Source organism: Otolemur garnettii, unplaced genomic scaffold (assembly GCF_000181295.1).
Source record: "Otolemur garnettii isolate 467f Iridium unplaced genomic scaffold, OtoGar3 scaffold00019, whole genome shotgun sequence".
NCBI lineage: Eukaryota > Metazoa > Chordata > Mammalia > Primates > Galagidae > Otolemur > Otolemur garnettii.
The window spans coordinates 23,734,281-23,756,863 of NW_003852414.1; the positions used below are offsets into that span (position 1 = coordinate 23,734,281).

At 41.1% G+C, this 22,583-nt stretch overlaps 1 pseudogene; it reads left to right on the top strand.

Annotated features, from left to right (window-relative positions):
• The first annotated feature begins 695 nt into the window (after nucleotides 1-695).
• LOC111724118 lies at nucleotides 696-11,105 on the top strand (annotated as a pseudogene).
• The last annotated feature ends 11,478 nt before the right edge of the window (nucleotides 11,106-22,583 follow it).

Below are 22,583 nucleotides of genomic sequence, written 5' to 3' on the forward strand. Positions count from 1 at the left end.
AGAAATGAAACTCTTCGTGAAGAAAAGAGTTCAACTGTAAATGATTTCATATCTACCTCAAAGGCTCCTGAAATTTCAATGTGATGTTAACATCAACTTGTTATTGTGTTAGACACCCACGAGCAAATGCTAATGGATAAAATGTCGTGTTTTGTAAACCTAAGGTTAACACACAGAGGCACACCCCCCCACATGTTTCCACAGGTAGGAAGTGGGTGTCTAATCACTTGGTGATGACCCAGCAGAGCAGCACAGGAGCAGGGAGGTCCCTGGTTCTTCCTCTGTCTCCTCACAGGGACAATTTGCTCCAGCTGCTTCAGCAAGGCTGGGGTGTGGATTCTTCCTCGGGAAGGAATTGTGAGGCAAGGGAAGTTCAAGGGCTATGCTGAGGAGCGGACACGGCCAGCCTGCATTTCCCAGGGTGTTCACGCTGGCCAGTGGTCCTGACAGGATAGACTCAGACTCAGACTCAGACTCCGGGAGGAAACTCACAAATGGTCCCGCGGGAGGATGGAGTCTCCAGGAACAGTTTTTCTGTGGCTAGGGTGGCCCTGGGGTATTTATAAGGGCTATCTAGACCCATTTCTAATTATGCCATACAAGAAAAACCCTCATACATTCAACCCACAACCTTGTGGGCATGTTCTCCTGTTCTGGAAACAGAGAGCTCACCCAGACCTACTCTCTGCCAGATGATGGCGCAGGCCTGTGTCACCTGCCAAAATGTGCGAGGCAAATTATCGCCTTGCTCTGTGAGTGGTTTCCAGCTGCTGCCACGGCAGTTACCCCGAAAACCCAAGGCTCGTGGCTTCCAGGTCTGGCAGGAGCAGAATTCAGGGCCAGGAGTCAGAAGTTTCCTGGTTTCCAACGGGAAACACTATCATTTTCTCTATGTCAGCCTTGGTTTCCGTCTCAAGGGATGGTGATATTATTATGCACGGAACAGATTTTCTAGGAAGAGTAAAAACGAAATTATAATCTAAAACCATGTCTAAACCGAGACCATCTGGTTAAAGCTTTTTCTCTTTATTTTGTCCTGTGATCCTCAGTAGCACTCTGACGGTTAATGTGGTTCTGGACTAATCATGCTACCTTGCTATCTTTTTAAATTCGCATTTTATGATGTTTTGGCATCTCAGGGCCGTGAGGTCCTGGAAAGAAGTGGCCCCTCAGGTTAGCGCAGTCCTGACCAGGAGGGTAGCCTGAGAGCATGGCCTTTGATGTGCGGACCCACCCTCCTCTTCATATCCAGCTCCTGCAGTCTGGGACACTATTCTTCTGCCACCATTCACCCAGGGCCCGGGATTGGACAATTAGGGACCACACTAACCCAGAGCCTGCCCTCCACCTTGCCTCTTCCTCATTCCTTCCTTTGAAACCCCAATGAAGGCTCCTGCCCACCCTTTCCCCACCCCCACATCCTGGGCTTCCCCACGTGGCCCAGCATGATAGGCTCTGCCTCTGGTTTCTTCAGATCTGGGAGCAAGAACTGTTCCCTCCTTGACAGTCATTTCTGTGTCTGTCTTACCACACCTGATTAAAACAAATCCCAGGTACGTTTAAAAACAGGGACCCAAGCAAATACAGCTGGAATGAATCAATTGATGGAACAGAAATGGAAATGGCCCTTGAGTACAGCAAGGCAGGGTCCCCTCTCTGGGCCTCAGGGCTGGACACTGTAGTCAGGGCTTGCTGACTTAGCTATCCCCAGGGTCACTGCACGTCCTCAGAGTGAGCTGGGCAGCTCCTCTTGCTGTGAGGTTCTTTTAAGCCCCCTCCCCACCGTCGTGAGTTGAAAACCACGGGTGTGTGTCACCTGCTGTTTCTCCAGCTTTACAATGTTATACCAGATAAACCCAAAGGGACCATCTTGAGGGAAAAAGATATTTGAGATAGACAAATTAGACATAGAAAGCCCCAGATATTGGATCCCACAGACTGCTCCCTCTTAGTGGGAGAAGAATTCATTCACCATACTGTCACAATTAAGAGGAAGGGGCAATGTCTGCGCCGATTAGAAAACTGTTCTGCCCATTAAGTAAGGACAGTGACGCGTGATGATGTGGCCTTTTGGGCTTTCATTTCGGCCCTGAGCTGTTTGACGCCAGGATCCACTTCGTGGTATATATAATAACTCAGTGTCTTGTATCTGGCCCCTGAGGCTGCAGGGATAGTTTATATAATGATTTTACTCATGAGGGAAAAATTAATTGCTTCTTCCTCACCAGTTGCTGAGTGCTACAGCTTCATTGGAAAAAGCCAGAATTCCCCCTCAGAGACCCAATTTCAAGTTAATATACAGCGATGCTGTGCATGGCTTTATTAATCTAGAGGCAGCGGTGGGGAGGTGGGAACCGGAGGCTGGGGAAATCAGCCTTGTCTGGCCAGTCCTTAGGCCAGCTGTGTAATTTAGGCCACACCTGTCACCTCTCTGTTCTTCAAGTTTCTTCCCTTAATGCGGAACTGTAATAATCACATACATCTCTTGGGCACATGTAATAAAAAAGGATGAGATAATGGCTTTGGATTTGAGTTCCTTGGAGAGAATTACCTAAATGTACATACACCCCACACATACTTTGTCTCTCTGGGTACATTATTAGTCTAACAAAGGCAAAAAATGATAACAAAAAAGTGCAATTTTACTCCACCTATTATCCTTGCCACAGAAGCCAAGTCTTCTGCACAGAGCTGCTGCGAAAGTTACAGCCCACGTTCCTGGCAGTTCGCAACTGGGAAAGGACATTTTGTTTCCTGTTGCCGGTACAGCTAGAACTCCCTGTGCCCTGTGGGAATGACCCCAAGGGGGACCCAGGGAGGACCTTGGACATGTTTTCAAATGGACCCCATCAAATCCCTGCTGTGAACGTATTTTTTTCCCCTACTAATCGCAGGGGTGTTTAATTGTTAGAGCCATGTGCGTTTCAAGGGAAATTGAATCCATATGTTTCTGATTCATTTGCTCTGAGCTCATCAAATTGTTGTTTTACAAGAGCTGCTTGCTGTCCAGAAAGAATCCCCTGGTGCCTCTCCGTACGCCAGTCTATGCTTTTCAGCATCAATAAAGAAGGAAGCTGTGTTCAGCCTAGAACAAACCTCTGCTGTGTACTCCTGCGACCACCTCTTCCTCCACCATACTTTTCTAAGTCATAAAGTTAGAATTCTTGCATGGAGTCAGACAGGAAGACATCTCATAGGCAGATTTCCAGAGTGACCCCCACAGAACTGCAGAATTAAACAACACTAAACAAGTTCAGCAAGTCTCCTCATTAATTTTTCAAGACCTTATTTGATATGTGCAGGTGAAGCGTTGTCCTAGATTCATTTATTCAACAGTCAGTGAGCCCTTCTTGGGTACTAAGGTACACTTTTAGGACCTAAGAACATGGCCAGGAAAAGACAACCTGTCCTCATGACACGGATAGTCTATGGGGGCATTTCCAATAGGTGTTTTGATTACAGAAACCAGTATTCTGAAAATCGCTCCCTAGGAGATATTCATACTAGTTATAGGAGTGGAACATATTAGCTCAACCAATCGAGCACCCCGAGCAGGTGCTCTGATTGGAATGTGTGGTGCCAGTCGGTAATTCTTTGTTTGGGGAGACACTCTCTGAGGGGGAAAGGAAATAAACAGCTAAACAAGAGGAATTCAAGGTCAGGTTATGATAAGTGCAATGAAAAAATGAAAGCACGGTAGTAGTGGGAGGAGGGGCTTATTTTTTATCTCAGCCAAGGAGGCGACATTTGAGCAGACATAATTTAATGAGAGAGAAGAGCTCCGGGGAAGATCTGAGAAGAGGGTGACATGGATATCATTCCACTGGCAAATTTGTTTTGCAATGAATCACGGTTAAAGATAACTCTGCAGTTCAAAAGACTGAATGACAGGAAACAGAAAGACTGGAAGGTGTCTATGGAGCCTTCCTTCATGCACTGTGTGATGGCCTAGCCCATGAATTACTTTCCCCCAAGGCTTTATTTATGCTACTTGCCTGTGTCAGACACTGGATTTTACTCCTGTCTTATTATTTTTGCATATTTTGTTCTATTTTACTTTGCTATTTCATTGATAAATATATGTATTCTCACTTAAGAGGAGCTGAAAGGGTTCAACCAGGAAAGAGTGGAAAAAGCCCCAAACAACAGTTTCCAGCGGATGAAGGGGCTCTTCTGCCCAGGACACCTGCTCTGCACTAAGCCTTAACAACTGACTTAATAACAGATGATAGAGATGCGGATCCACACAGAGTAATGTGGATCCACACAGAGAGATGCAGATCCATGCAGAGGGATGCAGATCCACACAGAGTGATGTGGATCCATGCAGCAGATCCACGCAGAGTGATGTGGATCCATGGAGCGGATCCACGCAGAGTGATGTGGATCCACGCAGAGAGATGTGGATCCACGCAGCAGATCCCTGCAGAGTGATGCAGATCCACGCAGAGTGACGTGGATCCACGCAGAGAGATGCAGATCCACGCAGAGTGATGTGGATCCACGCAGAGTGAATGTGCTTTTGTTGGTTTTCCACTCTCTGATGCTGTTTGAGAGCTGGTGGGAGATGCAGTAGTAATGGTGAAAGGGAAAGAAAATACCATTTTGACAATACCGACAATCACTACATCCCATCATGTGGGGCCTGTTGCAAATAATGTAATCACATGAAAACACAAATTTTATCTGTGCACTATTTCAACTCCAAGATTTCACCCCATCATTAAACACAGTCACCGGAGCCAACTGAGCCATTTGTGATTCTATGATAGCCCCAGAGACTCCTGGACCAACGTGGAGGCCCAGCCCCTCCATCCCTGAGCCCATTTGCCCTGTTCTTTTATCTTGCCAGGAGCTTAGTGAGAACAACCCAGCTTATAGTTTGTGACCTGAGCACACAACTAAAAGGGCATCAGTACCCCAGAAAGTCCTCATCCAGGGACCACAGGAGGCCATGATGAGGTCACACGTCCACTGGCCTGGCAGGTAGGACAAGGAGAATGTCTATCCAGGGAGCTGCTCGGCTGTGCCATCTCCTTGTATTTTTAATCCTCTAAGAAAATTGATTTAAAAACACTTCACATTCCAAACATATGTCATTTTATCAAAGCACACCCATGTTTCAAAAGCCTTCTTTACAAAAGACCTCAGGGCTCTGCTGTGTTCCGTAGCTGGTGCGTTCAGGGTGGGATTCCATTTACCAACTCTAATTCATCATCTAGATTTCAGAAATCTACCGGATGGTCTACTGCACCCTTAACAGAACTGGCCATCTGTTAGAGTCCAGTGACAATTCACAAAGTCGGGTATTTGTTACCTGGAAGTGGAAAGAGCCCATTTTCAATCTTACCGTAATGTTTACAGCACCAGTATCTGCCTGATAGCAGATTCATCTGAATGATAAAGTAGTGAGTGGTTATGACTAGCAGTGAATAATAGTTATCATCAGTAATTATAGGTATTGCTAAATGGGTTTTATCATTACCTACTTCTAATATTTACATCCAGTGTGAAAATATGATAAGGTTCAATTTCAAGAGGCAGGTAACGATGATAATAAAAGAGTAAAATTCTGTCTCGAAGGGTCTTATTGTACCATAGAGTAGACACACGGAAGCTTAAATAACAGCCACTGTATCCAAGTTAACGTGCAGCCTACAGCAGGGCCTCCACGGATGGCCACCTCCCCGCACTGACCACCTCCTTAAGTAGACCAGACGTGCACCACATGTATGTGTTACTACCGTAGGCCTAGGTCCTCATGTTGACCACCTCCATTTGCTGACCAGTTTGTTACAGTCCCTTGGGTGGTCAGCTTACAGAGGCTCTCCTGTGTTAACTTATAGTAACTATTTTCTCTAATCCAGAGATCATCTGCTATGAAGGTGTAAGCTGGGTCCCCCTAGTACCAGAATTCTGGGGGGTATTCTCCTGTTTTCAAAATAATAATTAAAGTCTCATTTGGGGAGCACAAACAGCTGTATATATACGGAAATTAACTGCAATAAATTGTTTTATTAAATAATAGCTTTCCACTCTGCCAAAAAATAGGAAGGAAGGAAGGGAGGGAGGAAGGGAGGGAGGGAGGAAGAGAGAGAGGGAAGAAGGGAGAGAGGGAGGGAGAAAGGGAGGGAGGGAGGATGGACTAAAATAAAATCTTAAGGCTTCTTCCTCCACGAATGACTGGACCCCCTCTCTTGGCCAAGAGGATCCCTAAAACTGAGTTGCTGGCCATGAGAAAGCAGCTCCAACAGGCCTCAGCATGCCCCCTCCCCTTCTTAGAGACCTCCTTTGTGACTCACTAGCAGACCTAAGACTATATAAGATCTACCGCAGGTCCTCAGTTACATAACTGTTGGTACTTTGTCTCTTAAGCTTTGCTTCTCCCTGACTCCTGGTCTTTTAGACAGAGCCTAACTCTTTCAGGCAATTCTCAGCTAAAGAATCTTTAACCCACCTGTAACCTGTGATTGATTTATCACCTCATCCATAAACCCTGTGTCCCTAAAATATATAAAACCAAACTCTAACCCCATGACCATGAGTCCACATGCTCACATCTTCTTGGATGGTCCTCAAATTTGGCTCAAAATAAACTTCCTTAAATTATTTTTTTTACTGGTTTGGGTTCATTGAGGGTACAAAGAATTAGGTTACACTGTTTTTGCATTTGTTAGGTAAAGTCCCTTTTATAATTGTGTCTTGCCCCCCAAAGGCATGCCATACACCGTAACTCTCCATCTCTCTCCCTCCTCTCCTCTCTCCATCCCTCACCCCCCCATTGTCCTCCACCTCGAAATGATTTGAGTTTTTCTATTATGTGGGTGTGCATTAGATCATCTAATAATGGCTTCATATTAGAATTGAGTACATTGGATTCTCGCTTCTCCATTCTTGTGATACTTTACTAAGAAGAATGTGTTCCAACCTCGGGGACCACCAGCAAACCAAACACCCAGAAACTAAAAGACCAAACATAGCTTCCACAATGACGCTTTAAACGATGAAACAAAGCAATGGACTTTCACAAAGTAAGATGCATGGAACTCCGCCATGCTTGTCAATTCTCTCCCTCAGTGTTAATGGCTTGAATTTGAAACTTTCTTAAATGACTGTACTGAGTACGGATTCCTTTCCATCGACAGAGGAAGGAAAGTAAATCCGAATGGTGATGGATAGATTACAGGTTGAATAAATGACGATGTCTAGCATGGTAGGGTAGAACACACCCATCAAAAAGAACGAGAGCTGTATCTTTCTACTGAAAAAGCTACACATTACATTAAGTAAAATAAACCTACTTGTTTTACTTGTAGCAGCAAGTTTTTATTATTTCTGGGATATTTTAAAATTTTAGAAAAATGGAGGAAAAAAGCCTAAGACATAAGGAAACAATGAGAACAGTAAGAACTCTCCTTGGAGTTTCCGTGACTCTGACGCACTTCACTTCCTGAAGGGGAAGGAATATAATGTGACAATGTCATTTTATGTGGATCCTTAGCAGATACATATTAGAGAAAAACCCAAAACAGTCCATTGGTTTGGGCCATTAGAAAATAAAAAAATTGTCTTCACAGGCAATTAGTTTCTATCCATCGACTACCTAGTTTTAAACAGGGGTACTTATAATACTTAACATTAATATCAGTCTTCACTATTCATAAAGTACTTTCATGGGCACCATTTAATTTAATCTTCAGAGCAAAAACCTAAAGATTATTTTACTTCAAAGGGAGAAATAAGTGCCAATAATCCTCCTCCATGTCCTCCATGAATAAAAATTAAACTTTGATTTGAATCTGTTAGATTTAGAATAACGCCTGCTGTTTCTGCTAAGGGGAGCATGGGCTTCTTGTCAAGAATGCATTTAGGAAACATCAGTTGTATAGGAGAGGAGATGTCCCAGGGAGGCCACTGAGCTGGTAAGAGGAAGTTCGGGAGGCAGTCAAGCCCACGGGACACCTGAGCTCTTAGCCACAGCCTCCACCCCATTCTGCTTGCATTACAGAGTCTGCTGTAAACAAGGGCATCCGCCCAGGGCAGTCAGTGGGAGCTGAAGCCCAGCCACGGCCTGGAGTTCTTCTTCTCAAGGGAAAGGGAGCCTTTTGCTGATTTTCACCTTCCTCTCGGGCCTGGGCTGCCAGGCTGAGCTAGCTGGGAGGGGAAGCTGGAAGGGATCGCATGGGAAGGCAGTGACCTGTCAGCGTGATCTTAGCAATCTTCACTTTTCTAAAGAGAGTTCCAGAATCTTCCTTTCAATGCCCTGCCTGAGTATTTTCCTTGGAGACGTGACAAGGTTACGTGTGCACAGCCACCGTGATGACTGACCACCCTTCACCCCTGCCGCCTTTTCTGAATATCCCGCTCAAGAATCTCAGGTTTCTGTTGTCTACATGGTTTCTCTAGAGACGGCCAACGTATTTATTCACACCCATCTGTGCACGTTTTGCTACCACATCAAGAAAGAACGGCTGAACATAAAGACGCGTCTGAAATGACCGGCGGCCTTCTTGGAACATTCTCACCCCTTTTCCTGTATAGCTCATTTGTCATTATAAGAAGGAAAATATGAAAAAATAATTTTTGCTTTTTTCTCTGTTGTGTGAAAATATTTTATGATTGCTGCAAAGAAGTGGTTGGCCTGGCCTCGTCCTCCCTTCTACATGGACCAAACCTATACATTTTTTTTGTGGTTATTATTGCTTTGAAATTTTAAATAAAACTTTGATCATCCTCATTAGTCCTTTATCTTATCCTGCTCTTTTGTGAGTGTCTCTGCCTGGTTGGGCGTCTGGCCACTCCTGTTCTCTGCCACCCACCAATGGGCTTCCGTGAAACCCTCTCTTCCTTCCTAAGGCCCTGAGTTCCCAGTCAGGGTCATTTGGAGCCTAAGTGTGGTGTGTGTACAAGAACCATGGAACTTGGAGCCAAGTGTACATGTCCTTTGCCATTTATCCTAAATATCTTCATCTTCTAACACTGATCCAGGGTTATATAGCATGGTACAAATACAGAAACATCTGAAGACACTGAATTTTTAATGTTTTTGGCTAACAAGCTCTATTTATGGGATTTTGTCTTAGGGAAACATTCATGAGACTCCTTTCCTAGATGACAGTGAACTTAGAAGTGGAGGAAGCAGGAAACACCAGGTGCAGGGAGTGGCTATCTCCAGGAACATCACTCTGGGTATCCTTCCAACTGCAAGTTATTTTGTGTGTGTGTGTGTGTGTGTGTGTACACTTTTTCTACCCAGATGTCAGTGATATGCATTAATTATGTAGTTCCTAAATACTACATGTCCTATAGGTTTTTCTTTATCGGCTTCTGGGTCCCCTTGCCTCTGGATTTTATTCTTTGCATTTTTTTGCCAGAGAAGTAAAATTACCTTTTTAAAAAAATCCTGTTTGTCAATCTGTTGATTTGCATCTAACCTTCTTCAAAAGAGAGTTAATAAGTGCATTATACATAGACAAGGGGCTCATTTATATTTTATATTGAGGAGAGTTAAAATAAAGATAAAAGCAAGGATAGAAATCACACAGAGAGAGGGAGAGGAAGATGGGGCTTAGAGAAGAATAAATACAATAAATGAGCACAAAATTACTTGTATTTCTTGTCACCAAATGAAGTAGAGAAACCAGGGGATGTTTCCTACAGTTTGCTTTGATAAAAGAAACCATACTGATTTGTTGGAAGAGAACATTTGTCCTGATTCTGTATTCTATCAGGAAACCATACAGACTCATCCTGGGGAGATAAATAACATAAACAGTGTCTTCGGTACTGTGCTCCCAGAAGAAACACACTTTGTGAATTATGTTTATTACCTTATCGTAAGATTTTTAAAATAATTTCATAGAATAAGAAAGGATGGAAATAAGCCATCATGTTGGGGGGGGGGGGACTGTCGGTGGAATTTTTCTTCTTTTACTTTTCTGCATTTTCCAGGTTCTCTACCATGAGTATAAATTCCTCATTTAAAAAATTTACTTTTAATAAAATAATGAATAAATGCACTTTGTGAAGGTTTTTAAATACCAACTTTCGATAAGAGCTCTGAGTGTGGTCATGAATCTTAGTTAGAAGAAAACACTTCTACAAGGGCTAAATTGTTTTTAGCAGCCGACAGTCTCATGTTCACCTTGGCACAAGTATCTAATGAGGATTTTTGGCTTGTTCCTTAGACTTTTTCTTAAATGCCATTTATCTCAACTGTGGTTTTGACACAGGATAAGCAGAAGCCAATGGGAGATTTAGCTTACAGGTTATTACTGAGAAGGTACAGTTCTCTCTTAGTAGGACAGGTGACAGACAGATGCTGGACCTTAGGCCAGAAGTCCTATTAACACAAGGCCCTGAAACATAAGAGCTGCCAGCACATGTGACTTTCCAAACCAAAGCCTCTCCACCTCTATCCAATAGTGCGTGAAAGGAGGCTTGCTTCAGAGCTGTGCTGTTTTTCTAAGTCAAAAGAAAGTTTGGGGCAATAACAAGGGCCTTACAAAAGGTGGCCAAAAGGGAGGCAAGAGGAAAGTGATCGATCCATTGTCTAAGAAAAATTGGTATGAAGTGAAGGCACCTGCCATGTTCAATATAAGAAATATTGGGAAAACATCAGTCACCAGGACTCAAGGAACTAAAACTGCATCCGATAGCCTCAAGGTTCACGTGTTTGAAGTAAGTCTTGCTGATCTGCAGAATGATGAAGTTATATTTAGAAAATTCAGGCTGATTACTGAAGATGTTCAGGGCAACACTGCCTGACTAACTTTGCCCATGGCATGGATCTTACCCACAACAAAATGTGCCCCATGCTTAAAAAACAGCAGACTATGACTAAAGCTTATGCTGATGTGAAGAAGATGGAAGAAATCATGACCAGAGAGCTGCAGATGAGCGATTCTAAAACAGTCAATAAATTGATTCAAGACAGCTTTGGAAAAAGACACAGAAAAAGCATCCCCATCGCTTTATCCTCTCCATCATGTCTTCACTGGAACATAAAAATACTGAAGAAGCCCAAGTGTGAATTGTGGAGATTTGTGGAGCTTCTTGGTGAAGGTAGCAGCTCTGGAAAAGCTACTGGGGATGAGACATGCTAGAGTTGAGGAGCTGATGGATGTGAACCCCAATCCAAGAATATGTTTTAAACTCAGACTTTTAGTAATGACCAATGAAGAATCCCGTTTGTGATGGTAAAAAAAAAAAAAAAGAGAAGAGAAGTTTTGAATTGACCCCAAAGCCAAGTACTCAGTTGAGTCTCCACAGTCTGGAGCAAAGAAGTATAGGAAAGACCTTCCTGGTCTGGACTCCTCAATGCACACTTTAAAGTAAGCATTGAGCCACTTGTTAACAATCCTGGTAAAATGCCTTTGTGTCCAGAAAGTAGAAGCCATTCATACTTGTAAATTTCAATTATCCTCCTCTGTTTAGAATCATTGACTGTGACCCACACTATCATATCTGTTTATACAAAAGCCCTTAGCACTGTGCATTGATATGACATTACTTTCGCCTTTAATATTTGCTTTAAAAAATCACTCTTGATGCAACAACTTGGATAGATCCCAACTTGGATGTTGAGTCAAAAAGCCAATCTCCAAAGGCTACCTATAGTATGATTCCATTCATATAATTTGCTCACAGTGGAAAAATTTTAAGGTTGGGGAGCTGGCCAGTGTTAGGGTTTGTGGAGGGAAGGGGGTCTTTGCATTGTTTAGTGTCTTGATGGTGGTGGTGGTTATAAAAACCTACACATGCGATAAAATTGCCGAGAGACACAGGCACACAAAACACACAATCCTAGTGGATTGTACTAATGTCAATTTTCTGGTTGTGATGCTGTGTTGGACAAGAAGTTCTCATTGGAGGAAACTGAGTGATGTGATATGAGATCTCTATTATTTTCAATGTCCTGTGAGCCCATAATTGTTTCAAAATAAAATGTTAAAAAATAAAACAATGAAACTTCTACAAAAAGCCCAGAATGCCTTAGTAAAGTTTCGTTATAGTTTTTCATTATCTTTCATAGATACTCTTTCTTCCAGATGCTAAAAATCTTAACCCTAGCTACTTAGGCTCTTTGGGAGGCCCTGGGTCCCCAAATCTCAGAGTTGAATGTTTACAGGGCCCCCCAGAGGATTAGGGATGCCTTACACCCAGAGGCCACACCCAGGAAGTGATCTGCTGGACTCCTCTAGGTGATTCTATCTTTGGTACACTTTAACTCCCTGACATTTGATGCAAACCTACTAAATGGTCTTCCTTTCCTGGATGGAATGTAGCTCTTTTAAAGATCCAGCTTGCTTCCAGGTAGAAGTGTCTTCCCAGTAGCTATTCAGAGGTTTCTTATTTAGTAGAAAACCAAGCTCTCCTACTGCTACTGAAATTAAATCCATCTGATGCTCTTTGGGGTCAATAGTCTCGTCTGTTTGCTGTGTCCTAATCAAGCTTGACACCTAAGACCATCATCGAAAATCACTGTTAAAATAATGACTGAATGGGTTACTTGTATTTATATAATTGGAATTCAAATGTTTGTGAAATTGAAGTGTTCAGTGTGACAGGGACAAATTACATTAATATGTTAGTCTTCAGAGAGTTTTATTCAGTCTTCTATCCCACTTCCCTCACCAGGCACTAAAGGGAATTCTGCGCAGGTGTTCAGTTTCTCCAGTAGGAGAGTTTGATTTTCACCAGGAGAGCTCTAAGAGGTTGAGATTTTCGGTGGAGACAGAGGGGATAGTGAAAGGAGAGAGAGAGAGAAAGAGGATAGGAAGAGAGAGGGAGAGAGAGAAGAGAGAAAAGAAAGCCAGAGGATAGAAAGAAGAAGTGAGAAGGGAGGGGAGGGGACAGACAGGAGACGGGAAGGACCAAGTGTTAGAAGAAGGTGGGTTCTAGACCAATAAGGGAGGACAAGGAGAAAAGCGCTGAACTTGGCTCTTTTGCAAAGAAGCTTGGGGAGTGCCACACAAGAGGCCTCAGAGTATTACATCTGGTGGGCAAACGGGTGGCAAGAAAGTGGCTAAGGGCAGACAGCAGGTGCCAGACTGTGCTGGGATCTCTTCCCCGGTGGGAACATACGCAGGAAGCTGCTCCCGGTGACCTTTAACTGACCCTGTCTCATTACCATCCAATTAGCATAACATGGGTGGAGCTTTTGTGAAGAATTCTGGGAAGATGCGAGAAACTGTTATATAACCAATCTGTTACGTAATCTGTTACATAATCTGTTAATCTAAGCCCAACCTGTCAATCACCGCAAAGATGGGAAATAGTAACCAATCCTGCCAGGAGAGAGGCGGGACTAGTGAGCGCTAAAAGGCCGCGCGTGCGCAGACTTGGGGTCTTCCCCACCCCTGGGGTCTGACCTGGCCCTCTCTCTCTGGAATGTATTTTTACTTTATGTCGTTTTATGTAGCCTCCTTCTTCACTTTGATTTTATACAGCTTCTTTCTTTTCCGGTAGTAAACTTCGTGTGGGATTGGTGTCTGTGATTGTGCCATCATGGGCTAGACTTGGTAGCAATATTCATTCTTGAGGCTGGGAACCAGGGGATCAGGGGACATCCGGAGGGACCCGACAAGAGGCGCCTCCTCTCGATTTTTTGTGGGTGTCTGTGTGCTTGTGGATTTTTTCCTTAATCCTTAACATGTACAAACTTTGTTAGGCCCCCTGTAGATGAAAGCTAAAAAATCTTTGTAATTCTGTGTATTTAGACGATAGCAAACTCTTCAGAATGTCAAACTCTGTTTTATAGCTGCTTCTAACTTGGGGACAGTTTTGCTCGTTTATAGCATACAGCAAGTGTTTAATGAACAAGTAATTGTATTCCTGCTCCGTTTATTCTGTTGCAGAAACAATGGTTCGGAGCACATGCGGCCTCTTTCCCTATCCACATAGCTATTTCGTTTCTCTTTGTTTCATCTCGGCTTTCCCTGGGCATTTTTTGAGAGCAGCTAGCTTGTTTTCTGTAGAATTTTATCCTTTTGTTCTATTCTTTACTATTTCCAGAGCAGATTTTAAATGCTGTATTTTTAGTCTCGATTATATAAAAAAAAAACCTCTGCATTTTATCTGAAAGCATTTCATTACAGGCCTCTAAAATTAAAATTTAAGATTCTTATAATCTTAGATGAAATTTTCATTTCAGTCAGTTCTATTTCCCTCGAATTTTTCATCTTTTGTTTCAAGGCATCATATTTTCTTGCATTTTGAACATAAATAGCCTTCTAAAATACCTTTCTCTTTTCTTCAGTAATATATGTACATACATATGCATATACTTACACAGACACAGAAATGGCTTAAAAGGTTTAGAAAAAAGTGTTGACTTTGGAGAGAGAGAAGTAAAATTAGGGAAATAAGTAAAAGAGAAATTTCACATATTAATCTTCACAGCCTTCTTTGTTGCTTGGCTGGGTCTTTTTCAGTAATAATGTGTCCATTCATTTACTGATGTGTTGAATGATTTTAAACGATAATGAAAAATAATAAACATTATGACAATAAAAAACGTGCACTTATATTCTAGTGGAGGCAGGAAGTTTGGTTCCCTCTCTCAGTTTCTAGTCTTTGTTAATAGAATTGTAGATTTTAGAAGATTATTCTTACATACTTTTAATATCTGCTAACTCCAGGGTAACTGAATGAATTGATGAGACCTCATTCTTTCATGCCATGTCACGCCTGTTCTTAGGTTCATGAATTTTATCTGATGTCTTGGTTGTTTTAAACATATCTTCAAGATGTGTTATTTTCCCAAGAAGAAAACATGTGTGCTATAGTTGTCTGAGCTCTTATATTTCTGAGAAAGTCTTCCTGCCAAAGTTACTCACTAAACACCACTGATCTGCCCAAGAAATCTTTGAGTTGCAGTTTTTAGCCTAAAAATTCTGGGTAACTTGCTTTCTCTCTCTTTCTTTCTTTCTTTCTTTCTTTCTTCCTTTCTTTCTTTCTTTCTTTCTTTCTTTCTTTCTTTCCTTCCTTCTTTCCCTCCCTCCCTCCCTCCCTCCCTCCCTTCCTTCCTTCCATTTCTTTCATGACACAGTCTCACTCTGTCACCCTAGGTAGAGTGTTGTGGCATCATAGCTCACAGCAACCTCAAACTCTCGGGCTCCAACAATCCTCTTACCTCAGCCTCTGAGTAGCTGGGACAGGTGTGTGTTACTATCTCCAGCTAGTTTTGTTTGTTTGTTTGTTTCATTTTATTAGAGACAGGATCTCACTCTTGTTCAGGCTGGTCTTGAACTCCTGAGCTCAAGCAATCCACTGGCCTTGGCCTCCCAGACTGCTGGGATTACAGGCGTGAGATGCCTTGCCTGGCCTCTATGTATGTTTCTTTAGCAAATTCTTCTGTCATCAGTGAAGAATCCCACCAGGCTTATTTTTGTTTCTTTGTTAAAAATACAAAACAACTTTTCTTTCTTTACCCTAGTTTTGGTGAGAATAATACTTATTTACATCTTTATTTATTTTCTGGAACCAGGTGGGCCTTTGCGAGCTGCCAGGTCTTTAGCTGAGGGAGTTGTTACTGTATTTCTGATGAACACCTGTTCTAGCTTCTCCTTCAGAAGCTGTACAGTCATTCGCCCCTCAGCGACGGAGTTAGGCTCTGTGGAATGCACTGGTAGGTGATTTCATCACTGTGGGAACATCATAGCAGGCTCCACCACCACCTGTTCTTATAGGCACCGATGGGACAGCCCACTGCACAGCGGTGGCCTATTGCTCCCTGGATACAGACTTACAAACCCAGTGGCACATTACTGCACTGAATACACAATTATAACACAATGGTAAATATTCGTGTATTTGAATGTATCTAAACTTAGAAGAAGCACAATAAAAATACAGTATTTCCTGGAGGAGGCAGTGAAGGGGTCTTTGGTGGGGGCTGATGGAGGCCCAAGCCCTTAGAAAGACCTTACAAATTATTTATTACCCGTCCACACTGTGCCCCCACATATTAGAATAAAAATCTCTACTTGACAGTATAATGTTAACAAATTAATGTGTCAAAACAGTATCCCATGGCATTAGGAACTGTACTCTTGAAGATGTCAAAAGTGAAGTCAATGAGGGCTGCGTTCGGGAAGAGTCTCTGCTGAGGTGTGGAGGCCCGTCCCTCTGTGCTGGGACCATGGCGGGAGTTCCTAGGAGACCCCCCCAGCCTCCTCCAGGCCTGCCGTGACTGCAGATGTTTCTTCTTTATTAATCTCAAGTAAGCTCATCTGCCCCATCATTAGAGATACTTTTTTGAAAGGATTAGCGAATTATTTATGCCTTTAGTTTCTGGTGCTGTTCAGACACTGAGACGTTGCACTGTTTCCTGTTTTCAGAGATATATCTGGAAAGATAAATCAGGGGTGTCTCCTTAGCTGTCCTCACACTCAACTTGTCTGAAAATTAGATTGCTATTTTTAAAATGTGGCTTTTGCCAGAAACTAAATCAATCCTTCTTATGTCCAAGGCATCATTCATCCATTTGTGAGGTGCTGGCTGTAATACTGCTATTCCACCAAGCCAGAGAGCACGCTGAGTAGATCATTCCAGCAAGGCAAAGAAGTCAAAGCCTTTGCCTGTGAATTGTTCACTTAATGACTGGGGTGGTAGGGTGAATTTAGGAGAGATCACTTATTTTAATGCTTTTTTGATCCAGGTCTAAGTATACGTATTAAGGTTACATTTTTAAAGGAATAATTTACACACATGAAGTTTAACCACTGAATTGTACAATTCTATGAGTTTGGAGAATACATACAGTTGTGTAACCGCCAGGACAACCCAGATGCAAGATATTCTCAGTACTCCACACGTCCCTCTTGTCCACATTAGACTCGGTCTTCGTAACGACTGATAGGAGTTTGTTCCCTAGAGTTTTGCCATCTTAGAACGTCACATAAATGAAATCATCCAGCAAGCACCCCTTTCATCTGGCTTTTGAGATTTGTCCATGTCATTGCAGGTATCAAAGCTTATTCCTTTTTATTGCTAATTGTATCTCATTATGTGGATGGGCATCGATTAGTTCCCCCATTCATCGGTTCGTGGTCATGTGGAGTACTATCTTCTGGGCCTAGCTAACTTCAACAAAGCTGCTATATATGCTCACGCGGGTCTTTATACGGATATACATTTCATTTATCTTGGAGAAATACTCAGAAGTGGGATTGCTAGGTTATACGATTAACTTTATAAGAAACTGCCAAATGTTTTCTAATGTGGCTGTGCCATTTTGCATTCTGGCTAAAATATAAGAAAGGTCTTGTTTTTCTACATTTTCATCAGCACTTAATATTATCAGGGTTTTTTTTTAATTATTACTTTAGCTGTTATATCAAGTACATAGTTGTATTGCATTTTGGCTTAAATTGACATTTCCTTAACAGTTAATTCACATCTCATCTGCCATCCATATATCATCTTTGATGAAATGCCTATGTAAATATTTTGCTCATTTTTTTCTGTTCTTTTCTTTATTATCACATTTCAAGAGTTTTTTAAATGATAATATTCCGGACAGAAGCTCTTTATTGCATATTTTTTCACAAAGATTTTTTTTCCGGTCTGAGGCTTACATTTTTTATTTTTGTAGCTGTGTGTTTCAAAGACCAGAAGTTGTTCATTTTGATGAAGTCTAGTTAATTAATTGTTCCTTTTATGGGTGTTTCTTTTTATGTCCTAAGACATCTTTGTCAAAGTCACAGATTTTTTTTCCTGTGTTTTTCTTCCAGAGGTTTTATAGTCCTGGGTTTAGCATTCAGGCAATCTATTTCAAGTTCATTTTTGCATGTGGTTTTCGTTTCTGCATATGGATGAACAATTGTTCTGGTATAATTTATTGAAAGTTCTATCTTTTGTTCATTGAATGGCATCGTTATGAAAAATCAATTGACTACATATTCATAGCCTATTTCTGAAATCTCTGTTCAGACCCCCTGATCTATATCTCTCTTCTTTTCCCACCACACTACCTTGATTTCTGTAGCTTTTTTTGTATAACTCTTAAAATTAGGTAGGACCAATTTAGTTCTTTTTCAAAATTGTTATTCCGAGTTCTTTGCTTTCTCACATAAAGTTTAGATTCAGCTTGATTGCCATTAAAAAAAGAAATTCCTTCTAAGAATTTGATGGGTATTGTGTGAATCTGCAGATTTCGGCAGGAGCGCTGATGTGTTGATGACGCCAAAGTTGTCCCCCCACGAAGTCCTCTACCCTTACTCTGGTCTTCTGGCTCTTCTAACCATCAACATTTCATAGTTTTCAGCATCCAAATCTTGCACCTTTTTTGTAAGATTTATCCCTAATCTTTATCAAAGTCACAAATTTCTTTTCCTATGTTTTCTTCCAGAGGGCTTATAGTCCTGGGTTTTGCATTCAGGCAATGTATTTCAAGTTCATTTTTGTATATGGTAGAAGATAAATTTCAGCCTCACTTTTGCTTTTGCATATGGATGAACAATTGTTCATCCTAAGTTTCTGATGTGCCTTTAAATAGTAATATTTTAAGATTTCAATTACCAATTATTCCTTGCTAGTGTACGGAAATACAATTGATTTTTGCATATAAAGTTATCATTTTTAATCTGACCATTTATACCGTGTCTTCCTAGAATCTCTGCACATCCTGTCCAGGTAACCTAGAGAATTAACATGAACATGAGCTCTTATCATTCAGCTGCTGATTAAAGTATTTCTGTGCTTTTTGGATTCTCAATTTCACACTTTATAGGTTGGTTGTTTTTCCATCATCCGTTTGCAATCCATGATTTGTGAGTGTGTGTGTGTGTCTCAAAGAGACGTTAAAGACAGGTTTAACAATTCGGTAGAAACTCAGTTGCATCTTAATTAACTAACTAGACATTTTACCTGACTCCAGAGAAGCTGTTAATGACAGTAGGATCCGTGAGGTTAATTTATCTTACAGGGATTATGCTCAGGGATTTCCTTTTGCACTATCAGCAAAAGGTCTAGTGAATATTTACTTCACATAAAATAAATAAAATTATTGCTATCTTTACTTAGGGATTAAGAATTAATGTTATGACATTAATTGCATCTTGTTCTTTATTCTTTTCTTTTAAATAATATCATGACTATTTGTTTATAGAGAAAGCTTTTTAATTCATAAGCAAGTGAAAAAAGGTGTTAATATTCTGAGTTTTAAGAATTAGTCCACATAAAAATACAGAAATGTCTCAGAATATAAAAATATAGAAATGTAGGGGTGGCACCTGCAGCTCAAAGGAGTAAGGCACTGGCCCCATATATCAGAGGTGGCGGGTTCAAATCCAGCCCCGGCTCTAAACTGCAATTAAAAAAAAAATAGAAACGTAGTTAATTTTGTAGACTCATAATCATCCTGGTAGAACAAACAAACCAAAAACTCCCAAAACTTTAAAAGACATCTAAGTACCCCTCCATCCTTCCAAGCCAAGCTGGTGTAGGGACCCCCACCTTAAGACCTCTTCCCACAGATAGCCAATAAGTTTCTTAAATACTGTAGGGAAAGGTATGTCTATGCACTCACCACCAGGCAAGGAAATATGCCATTGCCAAATATGTAAAAGTATTAGTTATGTATAGTAATGTTAAAACTGTCCTCCCTATGCCAATTCTTTTTTTTTTTTTTTTTGAGACAGAGTCTCACTACATCACCCTTGGTAGAGTGCCGTGGTGTCACAGCTCATAGCAACCTCAAACTCTTGGGCTTAGATTCTCTTGCCTCAGCCTCCCGAGCAGCTGGGACTACAGGTGCCCAGCTATTTTTCTTTATTGTAGTTGTCACTGTTGTTTAGCAGGCCTAGGCTGGGTTCAGATTTGCCAGCCTCAGTGTATGTGGCCAGCACCCTAACCATCTAGCTACTAGAGTCTACTCCCAGAGCTGCGGGGACTAACTCCTTAAAATATCTAGAAACAACAGCGATGTCCCACCAGCCTCCCCTCTCCTTTCTAGGATGATGTCATTTGCATCATCTTCTTTGGAAATGTGGCTTTACCAATGCCAGTTATGTGCCAAAGCACAGTTTTCTTTCTTTTTTTGTCAAATACTATTCTTTTTTTTTTTTTTTGGTAGTTTATCTTTTTATTAAGTCTTTTGTACATAGATCATAACTACATTTATGCCATCATAGGATTCAATGTGTTGATTAAGGGTACAAATTGGAATGCTTACTACCTATTAAATAACATAACCTTCACCACTTTTACCCAATTACGGGATTAAGACATTTATGCTTTACCCCTGATAGATCCAACTTGTACTTGCAGTATGCTCCATAGGTTCGGTCCCCCTACCAACCCTCCCTCTACTGACCACACCCCTCCCTTCTCCTCTCTCTCCCCCTCCCTCCTTCATCCTAGGCTATAGTTGGCAATAAAGATATTTACACCAGATTGTTCATTGCACCAAAATCATTTGGCAATAAAGATATTTGCACCAGATTGTTCATTGCAGCTCAATTCATTATTGCCAAGTCATGGAAGAAGCCCAAGTGCCCATCAACTCATGGAATGGATTAATAAATTGTGATATATGTATACCATGGAATACTATGCAGCAATTTTAAAAAATGAAGACTTTACCTCTTTTATGTTTACATGGATGGACCTGAAAAATATTCTTCATAGTAAAGTATCTCAGGAATGGAAAAAAAAAATCCAATATACTCAGTACTACTGTGAAACCAATTTATAATCACTCACAATTGCATATGAAAAACGAAACAAATACTACTCTTAATGGAAGCAGTGCAAAAGTACAGGAGAGCACTTTTTCTTCGTAGTGAGCTTCTAGTTAATTAATAATATTCCCAGACAGTTTTCTTCTATGTGACTCTTTCTCTCCCCTCAGAAAAATGTTTAATCCATTTGTACACTGTTGTTTTCTTCAGGGCGTTATCCCCATAAACTTGGACTAACATGTTCCTGATTTCACTTCTACTCTAGCCAAGTTTAGCAAGAAATTTAATTTGTGTTCATTGTTCTAATTCAAACTCTGACTCTCTCTCCACAGCACACAAAAACACACAACAACAATAATGAACCCACCTAGCAAGACACCACCACATGTTGACATGAACACAGCTGGGAGATCCTGATATACCAAGGTCACCTTACTGAGTTGTTTGTACAGTGCTGCCAATGTAAGCACAATGGCAAGTTCACAAACTTAATTGTCAGGCCTCACAGTTTGTAAGCTGTTCTTTCAAATAAAAAAAAATTGATCCATGAAATAAAGCGGCTAGTTCAGCTTACAACTCATGTAATTACACAAATGCTTCTTGAGACAATCATTTTAGTTTGACATGCAGTAGATTTTCTGTCCTTTCTATTTTGACATACAGACTACTAAGAACCTATGTACTCAGGGTCAAGATTTAATAAAATTAATAATTTTACTGCTTCATCAGGATCTTCTTAAAATGACAGTAACATCTCTTAACTAATTTCTGTATTTACTTGCTTGAGTGTGTGGCAGTGAAGAATCCAATGACTACCAGACAGTTTGGTGCCCCTTGACACCTGCAAGGGCCTGAAGTTCAGTAACTGTTGCTTTTATACATCATGGAAATGTCAAAGCAGTGAAAATGCCAAAAGTTTTAGTGTTTTCAAGAAAATCATTTTGACTTCATGGACACCTGGTGGTCTGTGAATCATTCTTTAAGAAGCACTGCCATTTAAAAAAAAAAAAAAAACTTTTGGAGAAATCCTTTATTCAAGAAGTGAATTTTCCCTTGTTGCTACTTCAGATTTCTGGGAGATTAAATTGTCAGTAGGACAAGCCATGAATTTATCAGATATTCTGTTTCCAGAGCTGGAATTCCTTTCAACGACTAGATCTTATTTCTCTGCAGGTTTGTGATAGTAGGTCTGCGTACTCGGAAAACACCATCCATAACCCCAATCCTAAAACGATATCAGCTCTGCCTCCCTCTCCATTTATCCTCAACCAAATGTTCCTCTCACTATTTATGGCTTCAGGCTGGTGAATTTCTCCTAAGTAGTACATCTTCTTGATTTATAGATGTTCTCCTCTGCATCTGAGATTAGATTAGGGTGGCTTTTTTTTTTTATTCTTTGAGAAAGGTACCTTTTATGTTGCTTTATCTTAGTCATGTGTTTGTGTTATCAACGTTTTGGTTAAACTAATATGACCTTATCTATCTTCTTCTTGTTTTTCTTTTCTTCTTCTTGTTTTGATTTCTCTTGTCTTTATCTACATTTGATATATCTGAGATCTTAGGAGTCGGTTTCCATTTTCTTCCCCTTCTATGTTCTCTAGAGAATTGTGGACACCGTCTTCCCTGGTGTCTCTCTTTTTCTGCCTTCCCTAAGAATCTGATGTTGGTTCGTGTAGGTAATAGAGGCCCTAACAGGGAATCAGAAGGCTGAAGTTGTGATCCTGTCATGACAGTGAATTAACAGCATGAAACATCTCCATATCTTGTTTTCATGTTTGCAAAACACACAGAGAGAACTAGGTGATTTCTGGCATCCTTGCTGCCCCTGACACTTCTTCTTGTCCAGATGGGAATAAGGGGGAGCAGAGAAGGGAGGTTTAGGATGGTTTCTCTCGA